Below are 24,661 nucleotides of genomic sequence, written 5' to 3' on the forward strand. Positions count from 1 at the left end.
ACTGCTGCAAGGTTATCTTGCTCCATAGGCTAACATGGGGGAGGCGGGTGCCAATGGCTATCCGCCTATCTTCCCATAGGAACAAGATAAGACATGAGTGTTTGATATCCCTGAGCTCAGCATTTAATAACACATCTTTTAGGTGAGGTTGTTTTTAAATCCTGAGTTGGAGAATAGTACTTTTTAGAGAGTAGCTGTTCTCCTGTCTGACCCTTCTGTGTGCCTGGGCATGCTTGTGGATTGACTGTCTGGCTTGAGAGTGACAGGGGCTGGGGATCCCCCAGGAGGTTGGCTGAGTCAGCCCTTTGCTGAATGGCGACATTTGCAAGTAGAGTGGAGGGAGGAGATAGCACCTGGGAGTGAATAGGGCTGTGCCTGCCTGTCACACTGCTGGCTCCACCTCCAGCTGGGCGGCTGACGACTCTGCCCCTCACTCTGAAAAGAAAGCAGAAGCCAGGAAAACAAAGTGCTCCAGCAACACCCAGAACTGGATCAGACCGGGCTCAGGACCCACTTGCACAAAGACTTCAAAGACTTTTAGGGGTATAAGTACAAGACCCCTGACAACAGATTTTTAGATTCTACAATCAAGAGGAACCTCTGCTGAAAGACGGACTGCTGAAGGACTAAAGGAAGATTGCCTTGCTGTGTGCTCTAAGGGCTGACCTGTTCTGCTGTGCAACTGAAGCTGAGGAGGAGAAGGGGCCTTGCTGTGTGCTGTGACCCTACCTACTTGACCTAACAAGACTTTGCTGTGTGCTGTGTCTTCAACTCTGAATCTCCAAGGGCCTGAGAAGAGCTGGCCTCCTGTTTGCAACCCAGGGATAGAAAGGTTGCCAAGACTTTAAAGACTCTGCTGTGTCCCATCTGCGCTGCTGTGTGCTGCGAGGACCGTGGACTGTTCTACCAAGCTTCTAAACATCTGCCCCGGGAAGTGCGCTGACTGCTCTCTGTTTTGCTGGAGAGTGCCGCGCTGATTCTGGCCTGACACCGGTTGCCGCATTGTGAAGACCAACGTGCTCATCGGCACGTGTATTGCTGTGGCCGCAGGATTGAGGGCGCCCCCCGTGCTAACTAGGCCGCTGTGCGGCTTGGCGGCGTCACGATCGACCCGCTGACACAGGGCGCTGAGAAATATCCTGCCCACGATACACTGCCGCGGCCCGGGGGCCTGAAACTGATCAAGAGCTGCACTTCCCCGCTCTGCAAAGCCGCGGAGAAGAGAACGAGGAGGCTGCGACCTGATTGGTTGCTGACCGGAGGCTTGGCTGGAGGAGCCGCGCTGCGAGTGGCTGACTCCGGTGACGTCGACATCATCACTGGGGGCTCGCCGAGGGAGCCGCGACCGGCTTGGTCCATCGCTCGGGAGCTGTGAAAGCCCTGCACCACGCAGCCTGAGAGGAGCACTTTCGTTCTAAGCGCAAGAGGCACCGCTGGAAGAACGTGGGTATTTAACTACTGGAAGCCTACGAACGTATTCCTTTCCTTTGAATACGAAGTCCCACGAGAGACTAGAGACTATCTTTTTACGCTCCTAACAACCTAAGAAAAAGATTGATGTGCAACGCTATGATAATTGATTTCCACTGCTGAAACTAGATAAAGTTATATTTTTGATATACTTACCTGTGTGGCCTACGTTTGTGGTGTACTAGGGGGGTCATTGTAGTTGTGAAGTGCGAATACCTTACACATTGCCTTGGGGATAAGCCTGTCTGCTCGAGCCAAGCTACCTAGAGGGTGAGCAGGGGTTATCTACCGTGTGTGTCCCTGTACCCTGACTAGAAGCAAGGGTCCCTATTTGGTCTAAGGTGCTTACCTCTACCAACTAGAGACCCCCAGATCTAACAGATGTATTTTAGGCTTGGTGTTTCTTGCATTATATTTTTATTGTATTGTAAACTGTTCTTCTTTGATGATGAATTTTTTATCGAATAAAGAAATGAATGATTACCTTCCTGAAAGGCAAAGTCCCTCTGAAGTACCTTGATTATTTGAAAATAAAGAGAATATCACAATAGCCAAAAGAGTCAGTGCATTAATTTTATGAATGATTGTTGCAGGCATTTCAGTAACACTGTGGACAGTCACATTTAGATCAGAGTGATTTAGGATTTGTTGTGTCACAGTTCATTCTAGGGTTTAGACCAGAGGTCAGTATGCATATACAACAGAGTGTGCTTTGCAAGCAAGGAAACCCATTGAATATGAAGCTCAGATTTGCAGAATATTGTAGTGATGAACAGGAAATGAAGCAGAAGAGATTTAAGGAGAAGCTTACGTTGGTGCAAATAAAATTGCCACAGATAGAGTTTTCAGAATCAGTTGTTTGCAGGGATGTGGAAGAAAACGACTCCTTGTCATTTTTCAAATGAAATTGGGTATTGGAAGAGGGAGTGTAGGCCGAATCCAGATAGAATGAGTGGTATTAACCAAATGCAATGAGGAAATAAAATGCAGATGCAGAATGTACCCATTTGGCAAATGCAAGTGCCAATGCAAACATAAGTTCCAAATATGCAGGTTCGACAAGCCGATATCGTCCCACAGAATATGGGAAAACCCAGATTTAGTTTAAATCAGATGCCCAGAGCAAACTGAAACCCATTCCAGACTCAATATCAGAACTTTTGCTCAGATAATTCCCAATGACAGTGCCAGAGGGGGAGGTAGATTGAGTACCTGGCACAGTCTAGAGGTAGACCAAAGAAGGCTATTTGTAGAAGAAAAGGTTAATGATCACCAAGTGTAATTTTTGATCGACACATGAGACTTGCTCACTTTGCCACTGGATTCAAGCAAGCCTGGCTGAAGATGGCTGAAATGCCAGAAACCGGTCCTAGGAAGCTTGTTTACGGTCCAGGGAAGGCATGGCTTGGCAGTTCAGGCTGGACTGTTCCCATGAGGCACAGGGTCAGACTGATTTGCATATGGCCATGTCTGAACTGGGGTGGCAGAGTGGGCTAAAGAACAGTGATGGATCAAACCCAGATCTGTTGACTGGGTGTGAGTGTTTGATTGGTTCTGATGCTCCATCCATCACCACCCCCTTTTGTACCACTTTGTTCGCCATAAGTTGGCAGGGTATGCTCAGACGTGAGTCCCTTGCTCACTTTGCCACTGGATTCAAGCAAGCCTGGCTGAAGACGGCTGAAATGCCAGAAACCGGTCCTAGGAAGCTTGTTTCTGGTCCAGGGAAGGCATGGATTGGCAGTTCGGGCTGGACTGTTCCCATGAGGCACAGGGTCAGACTGATTTGCATATGGCCATGTCTGAACTGGGGTGGCAGAGTGGGCTAAAGAACGGTGATGGATCAAACCCAGATCTGTTGACTGGGTGTGAGTGTTTGATTGGTTCTGATGCTCCGTCCATCACCACCCCCTTTTGTACCTCTTTGTTCGCCATAAGTTGGCAGGGTATGCTCAGACATGAGTCCCTTGCTCACTTTGCCACTGGATTCAAGCAAGCCTGGCTGAAGACGGCTGAAATGCCAGAAACCGGTCCTAGGAAGCTTGTTTCCGGTCCAGAGAAGACATGGCTTGGCAGTTCGGGCTGGACTGTTCCCATGAGGCACAGGGTCAGACTGATTTGCATATGGCCATGTCTGAACTGGGGTGGCAGAGTGGGCTAAAGAACGATGATGGATCAAACCCAGATCTTTTGACTGGGTGTGAGTGTTTGATTGTTTCTGATGCTCCGTCCATCACCACCCCCTTTTGTACCATCAAGTGAAACTACAGCAGCTTCAAATGGTGTGGTTGTGCATCCTGTACATTTAAGTTCACCCAAATAATTATTGGCCTCCTCAGGGCAACCAGCAGTACAGTGGAGTGAATGGAAGGAGTACTTCCTGAAATATTTAGCCAACATGGAAGATAGTAGTGGTTCATTCATAGCTGAGAGAAAGAAAAGAATCCTAATGTACTGTTTAGGTACGGAAGTATTATGTATTTATAAAATTACAGAAACCTGACAGGAGTGGGGTACTATTGATTTTTTGAAAAGTATTTTTCACCCAGTGTGTGCATTTTTCCAGTATGGTAGCACATCACATTCAGCTAGGATTGAGAGGTATCCAGCTACAGGTGCCAAATGTTTGGAATGTGGCACAATAGGACATTATGCCAGAGTATGTAAAAGAAAAAAACAGTAAAACAGTAGTACTAAAGTTACGTTTGTGAGAGAGAGTGAAGAGGAAGAGTCCTCAGAGGACACTGAAGAAAGTGAGGAAATGACACACAGGGCGGAAAAAAAGTGGTGCTGAACATTGCTGGGGAAAGCAATAGTAAGGAATGGGAGTCTCATTACAGGTGGCAGCTGACTCTGGATCCCCGTACTCTATCATTGCTGAGAGCATCTGGCAGATATTCTTTGTGAGTAAGATTGCTGATCAACTGGAACCTCCGGTCATTTCTCTGAAGAGCTATATGGGAGACAGGATAGACATGTGGGGTTCAGACAACTAGTCTTTAAATTCAAGAACAGGTATACAGTGTGTAAACTTTATGTAGCCAAAGATGGACCTTCAGTATTAGGCTGTAAAGATCAAATGAAATTAAGTATAATTATGGATCCAAATAGTGTAAGAGGATTTAACAGGGGGCTTCTAAGAAAAAATTGGGTTTTTCTTAAAGGGTTCAGTCATTGCATCAGACTTAAGGAGGAATATATTCCTAAAATTCATAAGGCATGCAATATTCCCTTCATTGTTTGGGAGGAGGTGCAAAAAGAGTTAGAGAAGTTGCTAGAGTTACAGATCATCAAACCTGTAGAGCCATCTGAATGGGTTTCTCCATTGATCACAGAACGCGAGGTCAATGGCAAGGTCCGCTTGATATGGACTTGAGGGGACGAAATAACAATATTGTGATGGATCAGTTCTCACCGCCTCGCAGTGATGAAAATATGTCTTTGACTAGAAATGCTAAATGGTATTCTACGTTCATAAAGGACTACATGGAATTTCCCGGCATGACTTGATGTCTGGCTGTGCTGTACTGTGCTGTGTACATCCTAGTATCTTGAATGAAAAACTCACAAAGTGAAGTCAAGTCCATGTAGCTCTTCGCTACAGCTTTCCTAAAGCTGAGAGAAGGTCTCTGTCATGGCCCAGCCCTAGGAGTGCCTGAATACAGTCAGATTTTTACATTGTTGTGCAGTGAGAGAGAGCGCTGCAATCTCTCAGTGATTACTCAGATGCATAGAGTTCATGAAGACCTGTGGCTAGTTTTTCAATTACACTTGACCTTATAGCTGCAGGACTGCCCATCTGCCTAAAAGCAGTTGCGGCAGTGGGTATCAGTATAGAGAGTTGGGAAAACATAGTGATGGGACATCCTTTGTGAAAACATAGTGATGGGACATCCTTAAACTATTATGGTCCCTCACTCTGGTAAAATCTTGCTTACTAATAGTAGATTCACAAAGTATGAGTAGCAAATCCTTTCTTCAGAGAGGGCAATTAAAAAAAAAGTGTCAGACTTTGAATCCCTCAACGATATTGCCCTTCCTGGAAATGAGATTGATGACAGAAAGGTTGAACATGATTGCCTAAATGTCACGTATTTATGCACCAAGCCAAGATCAGACATAAAAAGATGAGCCTTTAATTGAACCTGATCATGTAATCTGTCTGAGAAACAATGAAGGCATTTTGATAGCAGCCTATGCTGTTTGTACAATTCAAGAGGTTGTGGACACTTCATGGCTTTGAGGTGTTACCTCAGCACAAGTTGCAGAACTGATTGCTCTTATAAGAGCTTGCAGTCAATCAGCCCAATTGAGTGTGACTATATTTGCAAATAGTCAGCATGGTTTTGGTGTGGTCCACGGCTTTGGACAGTTATTATCGCTGGGAAGTTTCATGACTCATCTGGAACACCTACCCACAATGGAGAACATGTAAGAAGATTGTTGGATGCATTGCAGATGCCTACATAGATTGCAGTTGTTAAATGCGCTGCTCACATAGGTGGTAACGATTATGCCACAGTCGGAAATCGATTTGCGGATGAAGTTGCACGATATTGTGCACTTGTGGCCTGCACATTTAATGGAACTTCCACAAATAAATCTGAAAAAGACATTACTTTTTTAATGTTATTGTCAATTTTTGATACATGGGACAAGCATAAGAGACTGCAGGAAGATGTTTCAGAGGCAGAACAGCAGGGATAGATAAGAGCAGGATGTGAGAAAAATGCAAGAAGGAAAAACAGTGTTGCCAGACACCCTTGACAAGACATTCCCATGGCCCAACACATTTAGGGAGAGATGCAATAGAGCGATTGTTCAGACAGAATTGGTTTATTTCAGGGTTCAGAATGCTTGGAGAATGTGTGATATGTCAACAGATGAATGTAGGGAAAAGAATACCAAAGAATACAAGTGACATAGGAAGATCAGGGGGACCCTTCACCAGAATGCAAATGGACCTTATTGAAATGCCTGTTTGTAACGGGTTGAGATTTGTCCTGGTTATAGAGTGCATTTTCTCTCGATGGATGAAAGCCTACCCAACAGGAAGAAATTAAAGCCTCACTGTATCTAAGTTACTGTTACTCTTACTTGAACTTATACCTAGGACAGATTGCTGGTTTCTCTGGAGTCAGATCATGGGACTCCTTTCGATATCTAAGTCCTGAGAATGATTTGTGCAGCATAACAGATTGAGCAAACGTTACACTGCAGTTATCACCTAGAAGCCTCCGGAATTGTTGAACAGCTCAATGGAACCATTAAGTCCTAGTTGGAGAAATTCTGTGCATCCACTTCACTGAAATGGCCTGATGCTTTGCCTTTGGTGTTAATGATTCTCAGAAGTACTCCTGACAGGAAGGCAGGAATATCACCACATGAAATGCTCATTGGGTGTGTAATGAGATTTCCTGCTGTACCTGGGAATGCATTTGTGAACATCATAGATGACATGATACTCGATTACTGTGATTGGCTGTTGTGATGACTTCTGTTTCACAACAGGTTGAAGCTGTCACTGCAAATCCGCATTATGACCAGTGCCACAACCTTAACCCAGGTTACTGAGTATTGATTAAGAAACACATGAGGAAATCCTGCTTGGAACCAAGATGGACAGGCCCCTTCCAGGAGATTTTAATCACAAACACTGCTGTTAAATGTTCTAGAGTGCCAAACTGGGTTATTGTGGCACACACCCACAGAACCCAAAATTCATTTAAAGAAATAGTGTTCTTTGAGCCAGAGCCAGAACCAAGAGCCCTGGTGACAGTACCAATTCAAGCTGTAGAACGGTAAGATGAGGTACCGCAAAAGGCACAGCATCAAAGGAAAGGGGTGAAGAACTACAAACAGTTGCACCAATCCAGATTCCTGTGATTTCGCAAAGGGGCACTGAAGTCTCCAGTGAAGAAGAAGAAACAAGAGCTCAACCTGACATAACAGATGAGACATCACCAGAGCACACAGAGGATCCAGGTGAAGGGATAAGTACTGGATCAAGAAGAGTCCCTTACAATGGTGAAAGGCCCCAAAATTGTGGTCAGAAGCAATTCAGATTAAGTATGTCAATTGAAAGTATGCAAAAACAACAATTGATGGACAGAATGAAGAACAATGTCATACATTCACCCCAGTACAGAGATCTGGGCCTAAATCCATCGTTTTTTTGCTCACCATGCCATTCCAGTGTGAACCCAGCCATATGCAAATCAGTCTTGACCCTGTGCCCCATGGGAACAGTCCAGACCGAACTGCCAAGCCAGGTCCTCCCTGGACTGGAAACAAGCATCCTAGGACCGGTTTCGGGCTTTCAGCCCTCGTCAGCCAGGATAGCTTGATTCCAGTGGCATGGAGAGCAAGGGAAAGTATAACACCAACAATTGTTGAGGAGACAGAGTCAAATGTTATAATAGATACAGAAGAAGACCAAGGGACACCAAAAAAGTTAAAAAGAGCAAAAGTACCTTAAGGCTTATGAAAACAATATAACCTTTTAATGAGACCTTAAGAGAACGTGTTCATTATGATATTAGAGCAAAGGAAGACAAACATTACACACAGTAAAAATCAAGGAGAAGACGTGTTGAAACATATATGAAAGAAGGAAGAAGATGAACTCAGAAAGACAATGGCTTACTCAAATTTAAATTAGACAGGAGGGAAAAAGGGAAAGTATGTGTTTATAAAAGAAGAACTCTAACTAGGAGTAGACATTTAGGGATTAGTAGACGTGAACACATATTTGAAATCATGGGAGGTTATGTTATGTTAAATAAATGTATATTGCGCTCAGATGCTCGTCAGATTGTCCCGTCGCGTGCAGAGGTAAAGGCAAAGGGTACCAGAGGGACAACTAAAAGAGGAACGTTTTAAGCTTTTTCTTGAAGATAACATGATCCTGAATGCTCCGCAAAGCCATGGGCAAAGCATTCCAGGCCAGGATAACTTTCCTGGCAAGTGAACAACCGCCCAGCCTTTGACGATTGAATCTGGGGGTCTGCAGCAGAAGTTGAGAAGAAGAGCTCAACTGTCTCACTGGAGTGTAAAAGACAAATCTCTTCTGAAGATAGCTGGGTCCCCTGCCATAGAGGGCCCTGTGGGCGATGGAGAGCATTTTGAATTGAATTCAAGCCTCAAAAGGAAGCCAGTGCAGAGAGCACAAATGAACACGCACCCTGCACCAATTGGACAAGCCTAGCAGGAGTCTGACAGCAGAGTTTTGAACAACCTGCAATTTTCTTAAGAGGTAACCAGGAATGCCCACATAAAGGGCATTGGCGTAATCCAGGCGAGATAAAATTAAAGCATGGACCACCGTTTCTTTAGCAGGTCCTGGAAGAAAGGGAAGAAACTTTCTCAGTGCTTTCAAGGTGCCGAAACATGTCCCAACGAGCTTCTTAACTTGTGTGGAGAAATTCAGATTCCCTGAAAACCAGATCTCTAGATTTTTAGCAGTATTGTTCCCTGCCCTAGGCTTCGCTCTGAAATCGACCGGAAAGGTCCCATACAAGAGGACCTCTGACTTCCCTTCGTTGCACTTCAGCTGAGCCTGGGCCAGCCAGTGGAAAACGGAAGCTAAACAGTGTTGCGCAGACTGGACAGATTCATCGTCTCTTCCCCAAGAAAACAAAAGCTGGGTGTCGTCAGCATAGGCCATCACCTTAGCCCCCAATGATTCCGCTAGAAAAACCAGTGCTGTAACATAGATGTTAAATATGAGGGGACTAAGAGATGACACCTGCGGAACACTGGTAGCCATCTGCTGAGGCTCAGAGGCACACGGAGGAAGCCAAACCTGCTGCGTTCGAGCGTCGAGAAAGGACCTAATCCAGCCCCAGACAAAACCAGCTATGCCAATTTCCAAGAGGCGGTTAAGGAGCAGGGAATGAGGCACTGGGTCGAATGCCGCCAAGAGGCCTAGCATTACTAAAGCTGCCCTCCGGCCAGCATCCAAACACTCTCGAATTGCCTCTGCCAAATCTACCAGAGCAGATTCTGTACTGTAGGCCGCACGGAAGCCAGATTGAACTGGATGCTGCAGGCCGAATGCCTCAACAAAGTTAGTAAGCTGATTAGCGACTACTTTCTCGCAAACCTTAGCTAAACTTGGCAGGAGCGAGATTGGCCAGTAGTTCCCGGGTATTGATGGATCGAGAGATGGCTTTTTAAGAAGAGGGAGAATCAGTGCCTGCTTCCAAGAAGTTGGGACCGTGGCCTCTCGGAGGGACATGTTGATGATTTGGTTAACTTCAGCATTAATAATGTCAGCAGTAGCGGCCAGGAGTCTGGTGGCACAAGGATCGTTAGGAGAGCCAGACTTCAAAGCTTTAAGAATTTTTAGCGCATCAGATAGATCTACAGGTGCAAAAGTTGACAGCATATTAGACTTGCCAGCCGTCAGATGGACAGACAAGGAAGCTGTAAGCCCTCCCACAGGGGCAAAGAAAGTAGCTTGGATGCTACATATTTTGTCCACAAAAAACTTAGAGAGAGTATTGCACCAGGAGTCTGATACTGGCATCGCTCGCACCAATGCGCTAGGGGACATAAAATGTTGAACAATGGCAAAGATTTCCTTTGAATTATTATTAGCCAGGGCAATACGTGAGGCATAGTAGAGGCTTTTGGCGGCTACAATGGTGGTGTAATAGCTTTTTTGTTTGGCCCTAAGTGCAAGTTTGGGCGCGAAACCATAGACACTGGAGCCCCATGCCCTCTCCAAAACCTTGCATTCATGTTTAAGGGCTTTCAACTCATGGGAGAACCATGGTTTAGAGGGTGAGTCTTTTGCAAACTTAGGTCCACAGAGAGCGGCAAGAGTGGACACTGAGTCCGTGATCCAAGTTTTAAACCCATTAACATACCCCTCCAGGGTGTCTTGGGGGGAAGGTCTGGAGGCAGCCAAGGAGCTGATAAACTGGTGAGGGTCAATTTTGCTGTAAACCGGTGGGCGATGGCAGCCAGCCGACTGAGCTGACCGCAGGTTTTCCCAGGAAAAAAAGATCGGGAAATGGTCCATTCCAGGAGACAGGCAAGGGTTTATCAACCTGAATCGCAAAATTTGAGCAGATGGGGTCAAGTGTATGCCCCCCTTGATGAGTCGGATACGTGACCCATTGGCTTAGTTGGACCGATTGTAGTGAGTCAAGGAAATCAGCGGACTCACATGCCTCCTGATGTTCCAAATGAAGATTGACATCCCCAAGAATCAGATAATGTGAAAAACGCAATGCTCGTTCGGCCATAGCGTCTCCGCATGATTTAAGAAAGACATTCGGCATACCTGGGGGATGGTAAATAAGAGACCCACCCAGTGTGAAGTGGGCTGAAAGCTTCACGCTAAAATCCAAAGCTTCACACTCACCCCAGAGGCTTGAAGTTTCGCTATGAAGAGCCCAATTAGCTCTGTACATAATAGCGAGGTCACCTCCCTTGCCTACTGGGCGATCAGCCCGATGTAGTTTATAGCCAGCAGGAGTAGCCAGCATAACAATGGGGTTGGATGAAACATCCAACCAAGTTTCAGTGATAAAAAGAAAGTCCAATGAGTGGTCAGAGACCAGATCAAAAATATCCACTTAATGCTTCCTTACTAATCTAGAATTAATCAGGGCAGCTTTGATGGGCGGTGGCCTAGATGATTTTTTAGACATGGTGCTCAAAAAAGGGTCACATGAAGGCCTAAACCCGCAATCCGGACAGACAAAAGTCACATTTGAAAGCGGCGAGTGGCTGCCATGTGAGGGGCATGGTGGAGGTCTACAATTTATAAGGAACTCATTGTTTAACTAGATTTTCTTACTGTTTGCAAGCCCCTCTCGGACAGCATTTCTGGCCCTGGGCCCTGACTTAGCGCGGACGGGCGCAGACGGGCTTGCCCTTGGCGCACCATCGGCGTGCCCGCTGCGCGTGTCCGAGGAAAGGCCATTAAGTAGTGTTTGGCTAATGGGGCATACAGCGTGCAGCGACTAGAGCGCTGCCGGCAAAGGCGCAAGGCATGTCCAAAATGGACGCTGGATGGGACTGGCCTCGGCAGTGCAAAAATGCAGAAGAATAGGGAGTATAATACACTCCAGTTAAATTAAAAGCAGAGCCGCAAAAATATTACATATAAAATCATTCCCCATCAGTACACCCCGCAAATTCAATTTTAAGAAGATTTCCTTCAAACATAACACACACTCCAAATGTAAAGGTTCCCACCAAATTCCCGAATAAAAGAATATGCACCAAGTTAAAACAAGTAATGAGAGCAGTATGACAGAGCAAAAACTGAACCTTTACCAAAGTGCTGCTCGCCCCAGCACAGCCTGTTAAGTAGTGTTTGGCTGATGGGGCGTACAGCATGCAGCGACAAGAGCGCCGCCGGCAAAGGCGCGAGGCACGTCCAAAATGGACGCTGGACAGGACTGGCCTCGGCAGTGCAAAAATGTGGAAGAATAGGGAGTATAACACACTCCAGTTAAATTAAAAGCAGAGCAGCAAAAATATTACATATAAAATCATTCCCCATCAGGACACCCCGCAAAATTCAATTTTAAGAAGATTTCCTGCAAACATAACACACACTCCAAATGTAAAGGTTCCCACCAATTTCCCCGAATAAAAGAATATGCACCAAGTTAAAAAAAGTAATGAGAGCAGTAGGACAGAGCAAAAACAGAGCCTTTACCAAAGCGCTGTTCGCCCCAGCACAGCCCGTTAAGTAGTGTTTGGCTGATGGGGCATACAGCGTGCAGCGACTAGAGCGCAGCCGGCAAAGGCGCGAGGCACGTCCAAAATGGACGGGACTGGCCTCGGCAGTGCAAAAATGCGGAAGAATAGAGAGTATAACACACTCCAGTTAAATTAAAAGCAGAGCAGCAAAAATATTACATATCAAATCATTCCCCATCAGTACACCCCGCAAAATTCAATTTTAAGAAGATTTCCTGCAAACATAACACACACTCCAAATGTAAAGGTTCCCACCAAATTCCCCGAATAAATGAATATGCACCAAGTTTAAACAAATAATGAGAGCAGTAGGACAGAGCAAAAACTGGGCCTTTACCAAAGCCAAAGGTTCATGGCAAATTCTACAAGGAGAAGAAACAGTCATTCCTAGAGTTTATTTAATTTGTGGACAAGATGCTTATTTCAAATTACCAGCCAATTGAGAGGGTATTTTTAGTTTAGCTTTACTGTTTCCTAAGATACATCATGTACTTAGTATAGATGCTTTGGCAATGGCACCTTCACACAGACATACACATGGTATTAATGATGGACACAATTAGTTGGATAAATGTTTGGAGCAATTATCCTACCTGTGGGAGTTGTTTTAAATGATGAGAACAATTTTAAACTTTCAACAGTAGTGGACAAATTGGCAAACAGTACTTCTGGAGTTTTATTAGTTGTTAATACAGAATTGGTAGCTGCTAAATCAATGGTCTGACAAAATTGCTCAGCTTTAGACATCTTACTCACAGAAAAAAGCACAGTCTGCAAGAAGCTGAAAGCTTAGCATTGCTGTACTAATATCCCAGACGAGATTAAGACAATTCTAGAATTAACAAAGAACAGTTCTGATCTGAAACCTGAGTTAGAATCACAAGAAACCCCCCGATGTTTTCGAAAGTTGGAATAGAGGAATTACTACTATTGTCGATTGGTTCACGACAGCACAAGGAGGACTTTTCAAGGCAATACTAATGCCTATATTAATTTGGGATGTTTCATTCTTAACCTTATTAGGGTTTCACAAGGGGGCCAAATATTATCTTGAAAGGAGAAATAGCAGAGGAAGAGACAAACAGATAATGAGGGAATCAGCATTAAATGATCACATCAATCGAGAATGCAGGAAAATAAATCAATATGAGAGTTTGAAAAGAAAGAAAGAAAATCGAATGAAAGTGAACTTTAAAAATTCATTTCTTAAGATATTGTGATGGTTAGATAACCATCAGTCAGGGGGATTGTGGAAGTGTTTTATAAAATCAAAAAAATACTGAATCTTCAATAATTATGTGCCAAATTTATGTGTAGACTTTAATAGACATAAATGTGTTTTAAATGTAAAATTGCAGTAGGTATTCACATTTACTCTAGCTGAAGTTAAATTCTTTGACAAGTTAACATGCTTCAGGAACGCTGATTTGGTATAAAATATTGTTTCCTGACCTTCCTATGGACATATATTTTAACTGCGTAATAGTTGCATAAATATTTTCACCTAACTCTGCAAAATGTTTCCACTTACGCAAAGATCACTGTGGACTGATGAATTAGAAGATGTTTTAGCGAGGTAATGAAGAGTTCACACATGACGATGCACCATTTCTAAGGGAAAGGAAAGAGAATTAACAGTGTATTTGATAAGAAATGTTTCACTCGATATTGCTGTCTGTGGACTATTGTATTCTTGGAGAAAAGATGGAGAGTGATCCTGTTCTCATGAAGACGTCGAAAGCTGATTGGCAAACTGAAGACAAAAGATGCAACATGTTGCAAAAGCTTAGGGCCCGATTCACAGAACTAACTTAAGACACAATCCTAAACTTACTACTTTTGGTATTCACAGAAGGCATTTAGTAGTAGTAAAGTTAGGATTTTGTCTTAAGTTTGACTTAAGACAAACTTAAGACAGACTTAAGACAGACTTAAGACAAAGTTAAGACAAACTTAAGACAGACTTAAGACAGATTTAAGACAGACTTAAGTTAGGATTTTTTCTTAAATTTGTCTTAAGTCTGTCTCAAGTTTGTCTTAAGTCTGTCTTAAGTCTGTCTTAAGTCTGTCTTAAGTTTGTCTTAAGTCTGTCTTAAGTCTGTCTTAAGTTTGTCTTAAGTCTGTCTTACGTCTGTCTTACGTTTGTCTTAAGTTTGTCTTAAGTCAAACTTAAGACAAAATCCTAACTTTACTACTACTAAATGCCTTCTGTGAATACCAAAAGTAGTACGTTTAGGATTTTGTCTTAAGTTAGTTCTGTGAATCGGCCCCTCAGATTGTGATGTCTATAATAGTGCATGTTACACATGCCATATACCCACTTGCCACTTTACCCCCATCTACGCTGCTCTGAGACTCTATTGAGATTTGTTAACCTCTCTTCATGAGAATTTCTGCTTTATTCACTCTTGATTTACTTATTTGACTTTGATGCTGTAGAATTATGATTTCACCCTCTTGAATTTGAAACTCTTTAAGGGTTTTTAACTGACACTTTTATTCTTTTCCCAGTCTTGAAATATTGATTATTTCCTTTATGGAACACACTTCATGCATTCAATTCAATTTATTGATTGTTTTTTATTGTTGAATACAAAACTAAAGATTGATACTGATGAATGTATATTCTGATTCTAATAAAATGAAATTCTAAAAGATGATTAATAAAGCCCTTTAACTCATACCAAACTCTCATTATTAACTATGAGTAGAATAGAAATTGTAAAGGTTATTTTAAATGTGATGTACAGATCCTGATTAATTCTCACTTATGCCAAAAAATCCAGCCACATGAAGAGAAGTAAAATAGAGAGCATGGATATCTCCCTGATGAGTTGGTAAGCCTTTCCTCGTAAACAGATAATTTAACTGAGATTCCCTGCTGCCGCACATCCATGGGGTCAATGTGATCTCAGCTAGAACCTTGTTATCTAAAGTTGCACCCTATATTTATGTGTCAGTAGATAGTAACTTGATTGTGTATGGACTGACCCTGTAAGGTTATGAAACCTGACATTTATTGTTTTATGAGCAGCATTACTGCTGTGTTGAACTGTAATTTTTGTGTACTCTGCTATGTTTTAGTTATGTTGCTTTATATATGTAATTGTGTTATGTTATATTGCTTACTTTAGAATTGTCTACAAGTATTACTAAATTTCTAGCTAAAGCGGCACATTTCTTTAATGTTCCCATGGCAAGTAACCTACTATCTACGGTGGTAAAATAGCATTGGTGCTATTCTTAAGCTACTTAAAAGGGCATTCGTACCAAAACAGTGATAGACACTGAGAGCCTCAGCTAGAGCTTGAAAAATGAGTTACTCTGTTAAAACGTGATGGATATCCTATATGGAATCTTGCAAAAACCATGCACTTGTACAGCAGACGGGACAGCTGCCACATTTGTGACTGAGTATTCCATCTGTTAAACTCTAAATAAGTTCCTGATTCTAAGCTTATATCTTACAGAGCTCAGCTTATGTGATATGGTGCCTGAATTCTGCTATTGAGTGAATGAAATGTGCCCATGCATGCACATGTCACAACAAACTCTCTATTTATGCCATCATTTTGACTTGTTTAAAGGTGCTCGGTGCTGTTGAGCCTTTGGTGTTAAATTCCCTTTCCAGAGTATAATTTTTAAAATGGAGAAATACTTACCAAAACCATTTACAACAGTATTCAATTTAATGAGTCAGTTCGGGCAGCGCTACTGGCATAGATCACATTGTCTGAAAGATTTGATAATGTTAATAGTGCAGTTAATCAGTTTAATTATTTTTGGATTAATGTTGTGCCTCAATGAAACAGCATTTGAAACCTCTGTGATAAAGCCCCAGCTGACCTAAGGGATATTTTTCACACCTACGATATTAGTTCTGTCGCTAGTGTAATTATAACTGGCTATATCCTTTCTGTTCACCTAATAATTCTAATCAGCTTACTTTAAACCAAACATTCCATGGTAGTCTCAATCACATGGTGAAAAAAGGAAGATTTACCAACCAAGATGAAACACGGAAGCAAGAATTTGCTGCAGCTTGTCTTTTATCTACATGGCTAGGCAAAACCAGCAGCACTTCTCCTGGGAGTTCGTATTTAATGCTAGTGTCCAATGGAGCTGTCTTTAACTCCAGGTTGGAACTAGAGAAGAATAGGAACCCCCATTGCTTTGGACTGTCTTTTGGCCATCTGCAAGGAACACATGGAGCAGGGGCTGAAGCCGTGCATTCTGCTTACCACTTTATTATGTCCTTATCTTGCACAACGGAATGCTGCTCTTCACCATATGAGCATTCTGGAATGCAGGGAGTCGGGGTGTGGCTGAGCTGGATGACGTCTAGAGAGGCATTAGCAGTTGTGGGTGGCTGCCTTTTTGTCCTATGTACCTATTATGCTCTTGCCTTGACTACTCCTTCCCCTGTGCAGTGTTCACTTCATATTACTGATGACAATTGATGAAGACCTTGGCAAACCCAGTGAAAACGTAGAGTGTACATACAGACAATTAGACCTTCTGACCCACCGTCTAATTTCATTTTGTTCTTTTGACCTTTGCTGCAGCTTGAGAATGTTAGTGAGTTCCTGGTTGATTCTTTGAACCATAATTAATTATTGAAGAGCAGCATTCTAGCCTTCATATTTGAAATATTTATACACGGCACTCAAATGACAATATACAAAAATTCAAAGATGCCATTTCACCTCCACAACACATTGCTTCAGAGGAGGATTTCCGTGCGTGTTGAGAGTATGTGGTAAGGTACTCATACATGTTTCACTCATGTGTCAATGTCATTAATTTGAAGCAATCATTCTACTGTTCAGCTACTTATAAGCTTACTTTTGTTGTTGCTCTTGCTGCAGGGTGTTGTAAATTTCTCTCTCTGTGGACAACTTCAGAATAGGCTCGTCACAGTGTACAAACTATGCCTTATTGTTTTCCACATCAATCTTCTGACAAATCTGTCACACTGAGCTGTTGTAAATAAACGAGGTCTGGAATCCGAGATGTAAGTTTTGTATGATGGTTATTTATCTTAGTTGCAGGTAAGTGATAAGCTCCAATAATAAGCTCTAAAGTAAGCCTAACCAGGAGCTGCTTCCCTGCTGCTCAGCCCATACTGCAAATGACACTCTAGCACCTCATATGCACCCTAACATTCCAAAGCATCACCATGCACCAACATTTCACATAGCACACTCATACTGGCTGAGCAGCAGGTATACAGCATCTCCCTCTTTTACAGAACGGAACAACAAAATCGCAATTACCAGATGAACATATCGCAATTTCATTAAGAGACAAAAGAAACATGCATGAAAACAAATTAGATGTAAAGACGAGATGGTATCTGATGAACATATCACAATTTCATAAAGAGACAAAAGAAACATGAAAGAAAACGAATGAAATTTAATGATAATATGGTTTCACATATACATCAGAGACCCTGCATGTAAAAGCAATAAATAAAAGATGTAAGCCACATCTCCCCCTTTTCAAAACATAAGAAGAAAACCACGCACTCTACTACGCCCAACATCTCAGACCGAACCCTACACTCCACGAAACACACCAGTGGGCCAGACCAGCATGAAAGGCAGCACATAGAGAAAAACAACACATATGTGGCGCGGCAGACAATAACAAAGAGCATAAACATAAACAAGAACCCACACACCATCAAAGCAGTACCAAACTCAATCAGCCACCAAATAACTCTCACATTCATAAATAAACTCCCTGGGTGACTTACACTCTCACCATCAATTCACTCACAAAACTTCACAAAATGCATCAAGGAGCAGGTGACTTATGCCCTATTAGTCATCCCACTCACAAAGAATCAAAAGTACAACACACACTGAGTGACTTAACCCCTTGGACAGTCATCCCACACCAAAATATCGAGTGTACAACTGCAATGAATGGGTGAACCCCACCCCACACATCGCTAAAAGAAAGGAAAACTAGAAGAAAAGGGATCAACGGGTGACTTAGTCCCTCACAGATATCCCTAAAAAAATCATCAACTGCATGGAAAGCTATGGGTGACTTACGCCCTCACAGTCATCCCACTCACCAAACTACTACTGTAGAAATGGATGACTCAATCCCTCAAACAATGTATCAAGTATACAGCAAGCACTGGGGAACTTACACCTTCACAGTCATACCGAAAACAAAGTAACATGTGTACAATAAGCAATGGGTGGCTTACCCCTTAACAGCCATCTCACAACAAAACGTTTTTGCAGTGTACCTGACGATTCACCCACACCGAAAACCTTGTGCAGATAGCAATATAAGTAATCTATCACAGGAATCCTCTAGGTGACTTATCTGGGTGACGTATGCTCAAACAGTCATCCCACTCACACAACATCAAGTATAGCACTCACAAATAAACACTGACGCAATGCTAGAAATATCACACAAGATCTGAAACCCAAATGTACAGATATACCAGAATGTAAACATCAGAATACCCATAAAAGACACCATACTCAGAGAAAAGAAAGAAACCTCCTGAACGTTCTGGCATTAATTTGAAATGACAAAAAAATATGAAGCTGACACTGAAGGAACAACCATTGCAGGGCTGATATTCCATATAGAGTTCCTCAAAACAATGGAACTCAAGGTTGTATTTATGACCAATTGTAAAATGCCTCACAGCTGCCAACACCAGCTGTTACACGCCCGTGTTAAAGCACTTCATGAGCACCAGGCATTGTCCCCTGTAGACCTGGGCTGAGCTCACGGAGTTTCACGCCATGGAATTCTGTGTGAGCTGCTGAAAAACTCTCTAGAATTTCGAGGGTGGGTGGAGTATTGCTCAGCCACCCCTAATTAAGTCCCTTTGGATGCTGAAAGTATTTGGGGGCCACAAACCCCCACAGCGGGATTGCTGAGACGTCATAGGAGGCTTTCCCCCTTTCTCAACCACTCTGCAAAGGGGCCTCCTGGCGCACTACTGGTTAGGGGATGAAGTCCCCTTGGCTGCTGACAGTTATTGTTGGCCAATAACCCCCATTTTTGCCACAAGTAAGTCCCCCACATTGGGATTGCTGAGACTAGGGGCCTCCTGGTGTACTACAGGTTGGGGGATGAAGTTCCCTTGGCTGCTGAGGCCGTTGGGGACCAAGAACTCCTATTGTTGCCACAAGCAAGTCCCCCACAGTGGGACTGATGAGACGTCATCAACGGCCCCACCCTCTTTCTCAAACACTCTGCAAAGGGGCCTCCTGGTGCACTACAGGTTGGGGGATGAAGTTCCCTTGGCTGCTGAGGCCGTTGGGGACCAAGAACTCCTATTGTTGCCACAAGCAAGTCCCCCACAGTGGGACTGATAAGACGTCATCAAAGGCCCCACCCTCTTTCTCAACCACTCTGCAAAGGGGCCTCCTGGCACACTACTGGTTGGAGATGAAGTCCCCTTGGATGCTGAGGGTGGTTGGGGGCCAAGAACCCCTATTATTGCCACAAGTAAGTCCCCCACAGTGGGATTGCTGAGACTAGGGGTGAGCGGAGAGGAATCTACCGCCCACCCCTCGTCTAATGTCGATGACAAATATAATTGAGGGATGTTGGCCTTTCTACACACTTGACAAGAGTAGATCACATAGTTCTGGTATATGCTCACTTGGGCTACAAATTCAACATTAAAAAATCAAAGATTGCGCACCTCAAGGTCCTGTTTCTTGGATATGAGCTGTCAAGTGAAGGCAAAAGCCTTCTGACTCACTTCTTAGAGAAGTGTGCACTTTTACAGCCACCAAACACATTGAAGAAACATCACTCCATATTGGGATTCCTAAATTTAAGCAGAACTTACAGTCCAGATTATGCAGAATGGGTTGATTCGTCCAGACTTTTCAAGCACAAAATAGTCAACTGAACAAACACAGATTTTACGTTCAGTACAAACTGACATGCTAGCTTCTCAACACTTGCACACACATGTAAACGCCACACACCTGGAGATCCTTATCATTGCGAGTGCATCAGGAAATGTTACATTCAATGAAGGAGATATTGTATCAATTGCATATATATCACATGTATACACCAATGCTGATATGCGATTTGCACAGACAGAATTCTGATAGCGGTACAGACTGCTATAGTGAGAGAGCGCATTGGCTCAGGGAAAAATGAATATTTGTCGTGACTCCAGTGCCAGCCTTAGAGGCTGTCATGAAAGCCAACATTCCTAATGCTAAAGCATTACATCCAAGATGGATACAGTGAGTCAACTCTATCACCGCAACAGATGTAAACTGCAGATTTGACTCTATACTGCAAACAGAAGCATACCTGCAATACAAAAATGTTTTGCCTAATTAAGTTATGCCTCTTGATCAATATGATTACATCATCTGTACTGATGGCTCTGCACAGCCTGCCATAGGGACAAAACAGCAATACTCAGTTACCGATCCCATCAAAATCCAGCGGGGATCCGCCAGTGCTGTGTCCTGACTCCAACTCTGTTTTTGCTATATATTAATCAAGTGGTCGATTTTTTTGTCTGCCATCTCAGTGGACGCTCCCTCTTTAGGGAAAAGAAAATCGCAACTCTCCTTTTTGCAGATGATACCCTCCAAAACACTCATGGGCCTGCACAAACTAATACATCGATTTAAGTTCTTTGGAGATGAGAGGGGCCTTGAACTAAACACCACAAAGAAAAAATTGATGCTGCTGAACCCACATAAATCTTTTAAAGGGTCATTGACTCTAGATAATATCCCCTTAGAGAAAAAATGCTGCTTGCTTTGATTACCTGGGAATTAAACTGACTGAAGGCATGGCATGGAAACAACATCTCAACAAGGCCTACCTTAAGTTTTCACAGGTAACTGGGGCTTTAAGGAAGGAACACTACCTCTCCCACACAAAACCAATTGCACCGGCCCCGAAGCTATAATTGTAAGGCTGTGAGTAGCGCCCTTTATGGGGTTGAGTTCTGGAGCTTTGAAAAATTTGGCGTCCTCACAGCATCCGAGAACAAGTTCCTTAGGGACTTGGTGTCCCTTCCGCAAAGTACTCCACTGTGCCCACTAAAGCTCAATATGGGCATTAAACCAATCAAAGACCTAGTAAAGCTTCACCCTCTTTTATTTTGGCAGAGGCTTGTCACCACTTCAGAACTGATCTCATATGCAGTTTAATGAGGTTTGTGCTCTAGATTCCATGAACAAAATAGGCGGGATTAAGCATATCAGAAACCTCATGTCTAGCATTGGGCTAACAGGGCACAGTATTAATTGCCCACCACCTCTTAATAAAAAACAAATCAAAATGCTGTACTGGGATGGGGTTGAACAGAATGATCTTAACGACAGCAAACGGGCAGACTAACGGAGGAATTTATAGACTTCAAGGTCAGCCACTCCTTAGAAAGTTATCTTGATCTTATCAAGGTGCCAGCCGACAGGAAGCTTTATATACAATTTAGGCACAGCAATCAGCTGGTTAATGCATTCACAAACGCTTGGCTATGTAATGATGCCCGACCCAAAGGTTGCCCTTGTTGCCCTGCATTGATTGAATCAAAAGGTAATGTTCTTTTGGCTTGCACTGCATATACAAAACCAAGGGCTAAATGGCTAATCCCAGTTTGCAGACAATTCGCAACGTTAAAGCAACCATGCGCATACTAAAATCTGACACAAGACCAATATTTGTGTGTGCAATCACGAAGTTCCTGGCCCATTCCCGGGGGGATTAGAAGAAAGGCCCTTAGACCAGCCCTGATTTATTTTTGACATGTCCCGGATCACGTTGGCAAAGGAACTAAAGCTGCTGTGATAATTTTATGATATTGTTTATCTTTTTTAAGTCATCCGTTTATATCTTACTTTTAACAAACACAGCTCACCCTTATCCCCCTTCATAACAACTTTTAAAGGGTCTGTAGCATCCTTACACTTGGCATTATGAACTGAACAGCAGGCAGTGTTATGCTATTTTTGCAACCCATGACAGAAGGAGACTAAGTTAGCATTGATGATCTGTTGTGTTTTAACTTTTGCAAAGATCTATATTTTTTATATATGTATTTTAATCCTTTGTTGTGTAATGTTTATGTATTGTACTTTTATGGTCTCATGACCGAATAAAGTTTTATTGAATTGAATACTCAGCAGTGTGTGCTGCTATTAAGGATGGAATGCAGGATGGTGAAGTCCAATGTGAAAAGACCTGCCCGCAGTCACTAGGTGATTGCACAGCGCAGCTGGCAAAACTCAGAGCTCTAATTCTGGCACTTGAGAACACGGATCCCTGATTCCCACACTCATAGTGTTTGATTTGTGTTATTGTGTCCAGTCTTACAACAAGTTTCTATAGTATTTGCGCCTGAATGGATTAGGCGATTCCAAGGGTACACCATAAAGCACAATGTGCTTCGGGGACAAGTGGCTAAGGTGTAAGAATGCTTGCCACAAGCTCAAGTGATTCGCACCTTGAGTCACCAATGTGTAGAGATACATTGCAGGGAAATCCATGGCTGACTAAGCTGCAAAAACAACAGTGCAAACAACTGCTGTTGCTGCGATTACTTGTTCCAGTACAAGGATAGGTAAAGACATTATGAAGGCTTTGCAGCAAACTGCTACTATCAGTTAAGTGTGCAAAACATACTATTTGCTCATATTCCTTGAGTAAGGGATAGAGTAATAGCAAATTCAGATCGCAGGTTAGGTTTAATCCTAGCAGCACATGAGGGCCTAGCATGTGCACATGCAGGGGTGACAGCTAGAATTTTACTACTGCAGCAAAGCTATGGGTGGCCAGGTCTTTATAAACAGACTAGGGAATTTGTCTTTAAACGCGACATCTGCCAGCAGATGAAGGTTCCACTATAGCCCACCCACCACAGACGTCTATCTTGATCTCAAACAAGCCATTAGCTTGTGATTATTTGGACCACGGCAGCCCCTTACAATCTGAAGGGACTTACATATAATTTTTTGTTGCAGTGGATAACTGCTTTCGATTCATATAAGTATGGCCACATCGATCGTCTGACACACTCACAATTATTAGAGATCTGCAAGTCTTCATCGGGACATATGCAGTTGGCATATTTAATTCAGACCAAGGACAGGCGTTCGCCTCTAAGGCTCACAACCATGATAACATTGGGTGTGAGCATGCGGTACTCCTCCCCCTACCATCCCTGGGAAAATGCGGTAGTGGAAAGGAAGAACCAAGACTTAAAGCAGTCTTTACCAGAAAGGGTATTGGGCTTAGGTCGTAGGTTTGTCCATAACTTACATGGGGTCCAGAGAGCCCTCAACAATATGCCTAGAAAATCCCTGGGTGGTCGGACTCCCGATGAGATCCTGTTTGGGGTTAAGATGTGGGTACCTGACCTGGGCAGTGCCAGCACAGTGGCAATAGAAACATCCTTTGACATCAATGAACATTTGTCTGAATAGCTCCCGCGATGCACAGTGCAATGTGCAAGTAAAATTCACCACCACAGGAGAAGTGATGGAAGCACCAGCAATTCCTAGTTGGCTCCCCTAGATTGGTGAACTGGACTCGGAGAAAGTAGTGGACAAGAACGAATTTGGTCCATCTTGGGCTTATACCTGTCCTGGCTTTTGAATGTACCAGAACTGTATTTTTACTGTTCCTTGCTGGCTGCAAAAACAAGAGATTTGTGTCAATCGATCTCTTCAAACCGCATCATGTGGCCGGTTCTACACAGTAGTCCATGTGAGATCCTGAGTAGTTACCTGTCTTCTTTCACTAGTTTACAGGAGTCCCATTGGAAGTTGTGATCAGCGATGAAGCTTCTACTTCCTGGACAGGGATAGCAAATAATGAAGTATCTCTTCTACCGTCTTCATCGACAATTACCATGCAAACAACTTGTACAGAAACACAGATCTATATTTGAAAACTCAACACGGATGGTGTATAAGTCAATGTACCACAATTTGAGTCAACTCCAAGTTCTAGACAGCCTCCAGAGCTGAAGAAAAAAGATCTAACAGCCCCCGGCTACTTTATTGACTATGATGACTTCTCTTCAGATTCATCTGAGCCATCTCCACCTCTCCAAGTTAGATTGCGTGTATTCTACTTTTGGCTGAAGAAGATGTTCCTCCATGGCTATACCTGTGGATTAGAATTTCATTACTGTTCCTTGTTCTTTGCATTGGTTTTGTGACTTCTGGATGGACACTGTCTTCCAGAACACTCTACTGTACAATTGGTTAACTTGGTTTTAACACCCCATTCTTCATCACACAAAGTGCGAAGAGAACTTTCCCTGGTGAACATTTCTGCTGATCAGGTTCCTAATAGATGTGTGTGGGATAGGGTATTGTATGATATTTTTGGTCCTACTGAATTTTTGCAAATACCTTATGTATATGTATTCCATATTTCTTTGAATGACATGATCACTTCTAGTACTGTCTCCAATGATTGGGACATT

The sequence above is a fragment of the Triturus cristatus genome, chromosome 5_2, assembly GCF_964204655.1.
Source record: "Triturus cristatus chromosome 5_2, aTriCri1.1, whole genome shotgun sequence".
Lineage (NCBI taxonomy): Eukaryota > Metazoa > Chordata > Amphibia > Caudata > Salamandridae > Triturus > Triturus cristatus.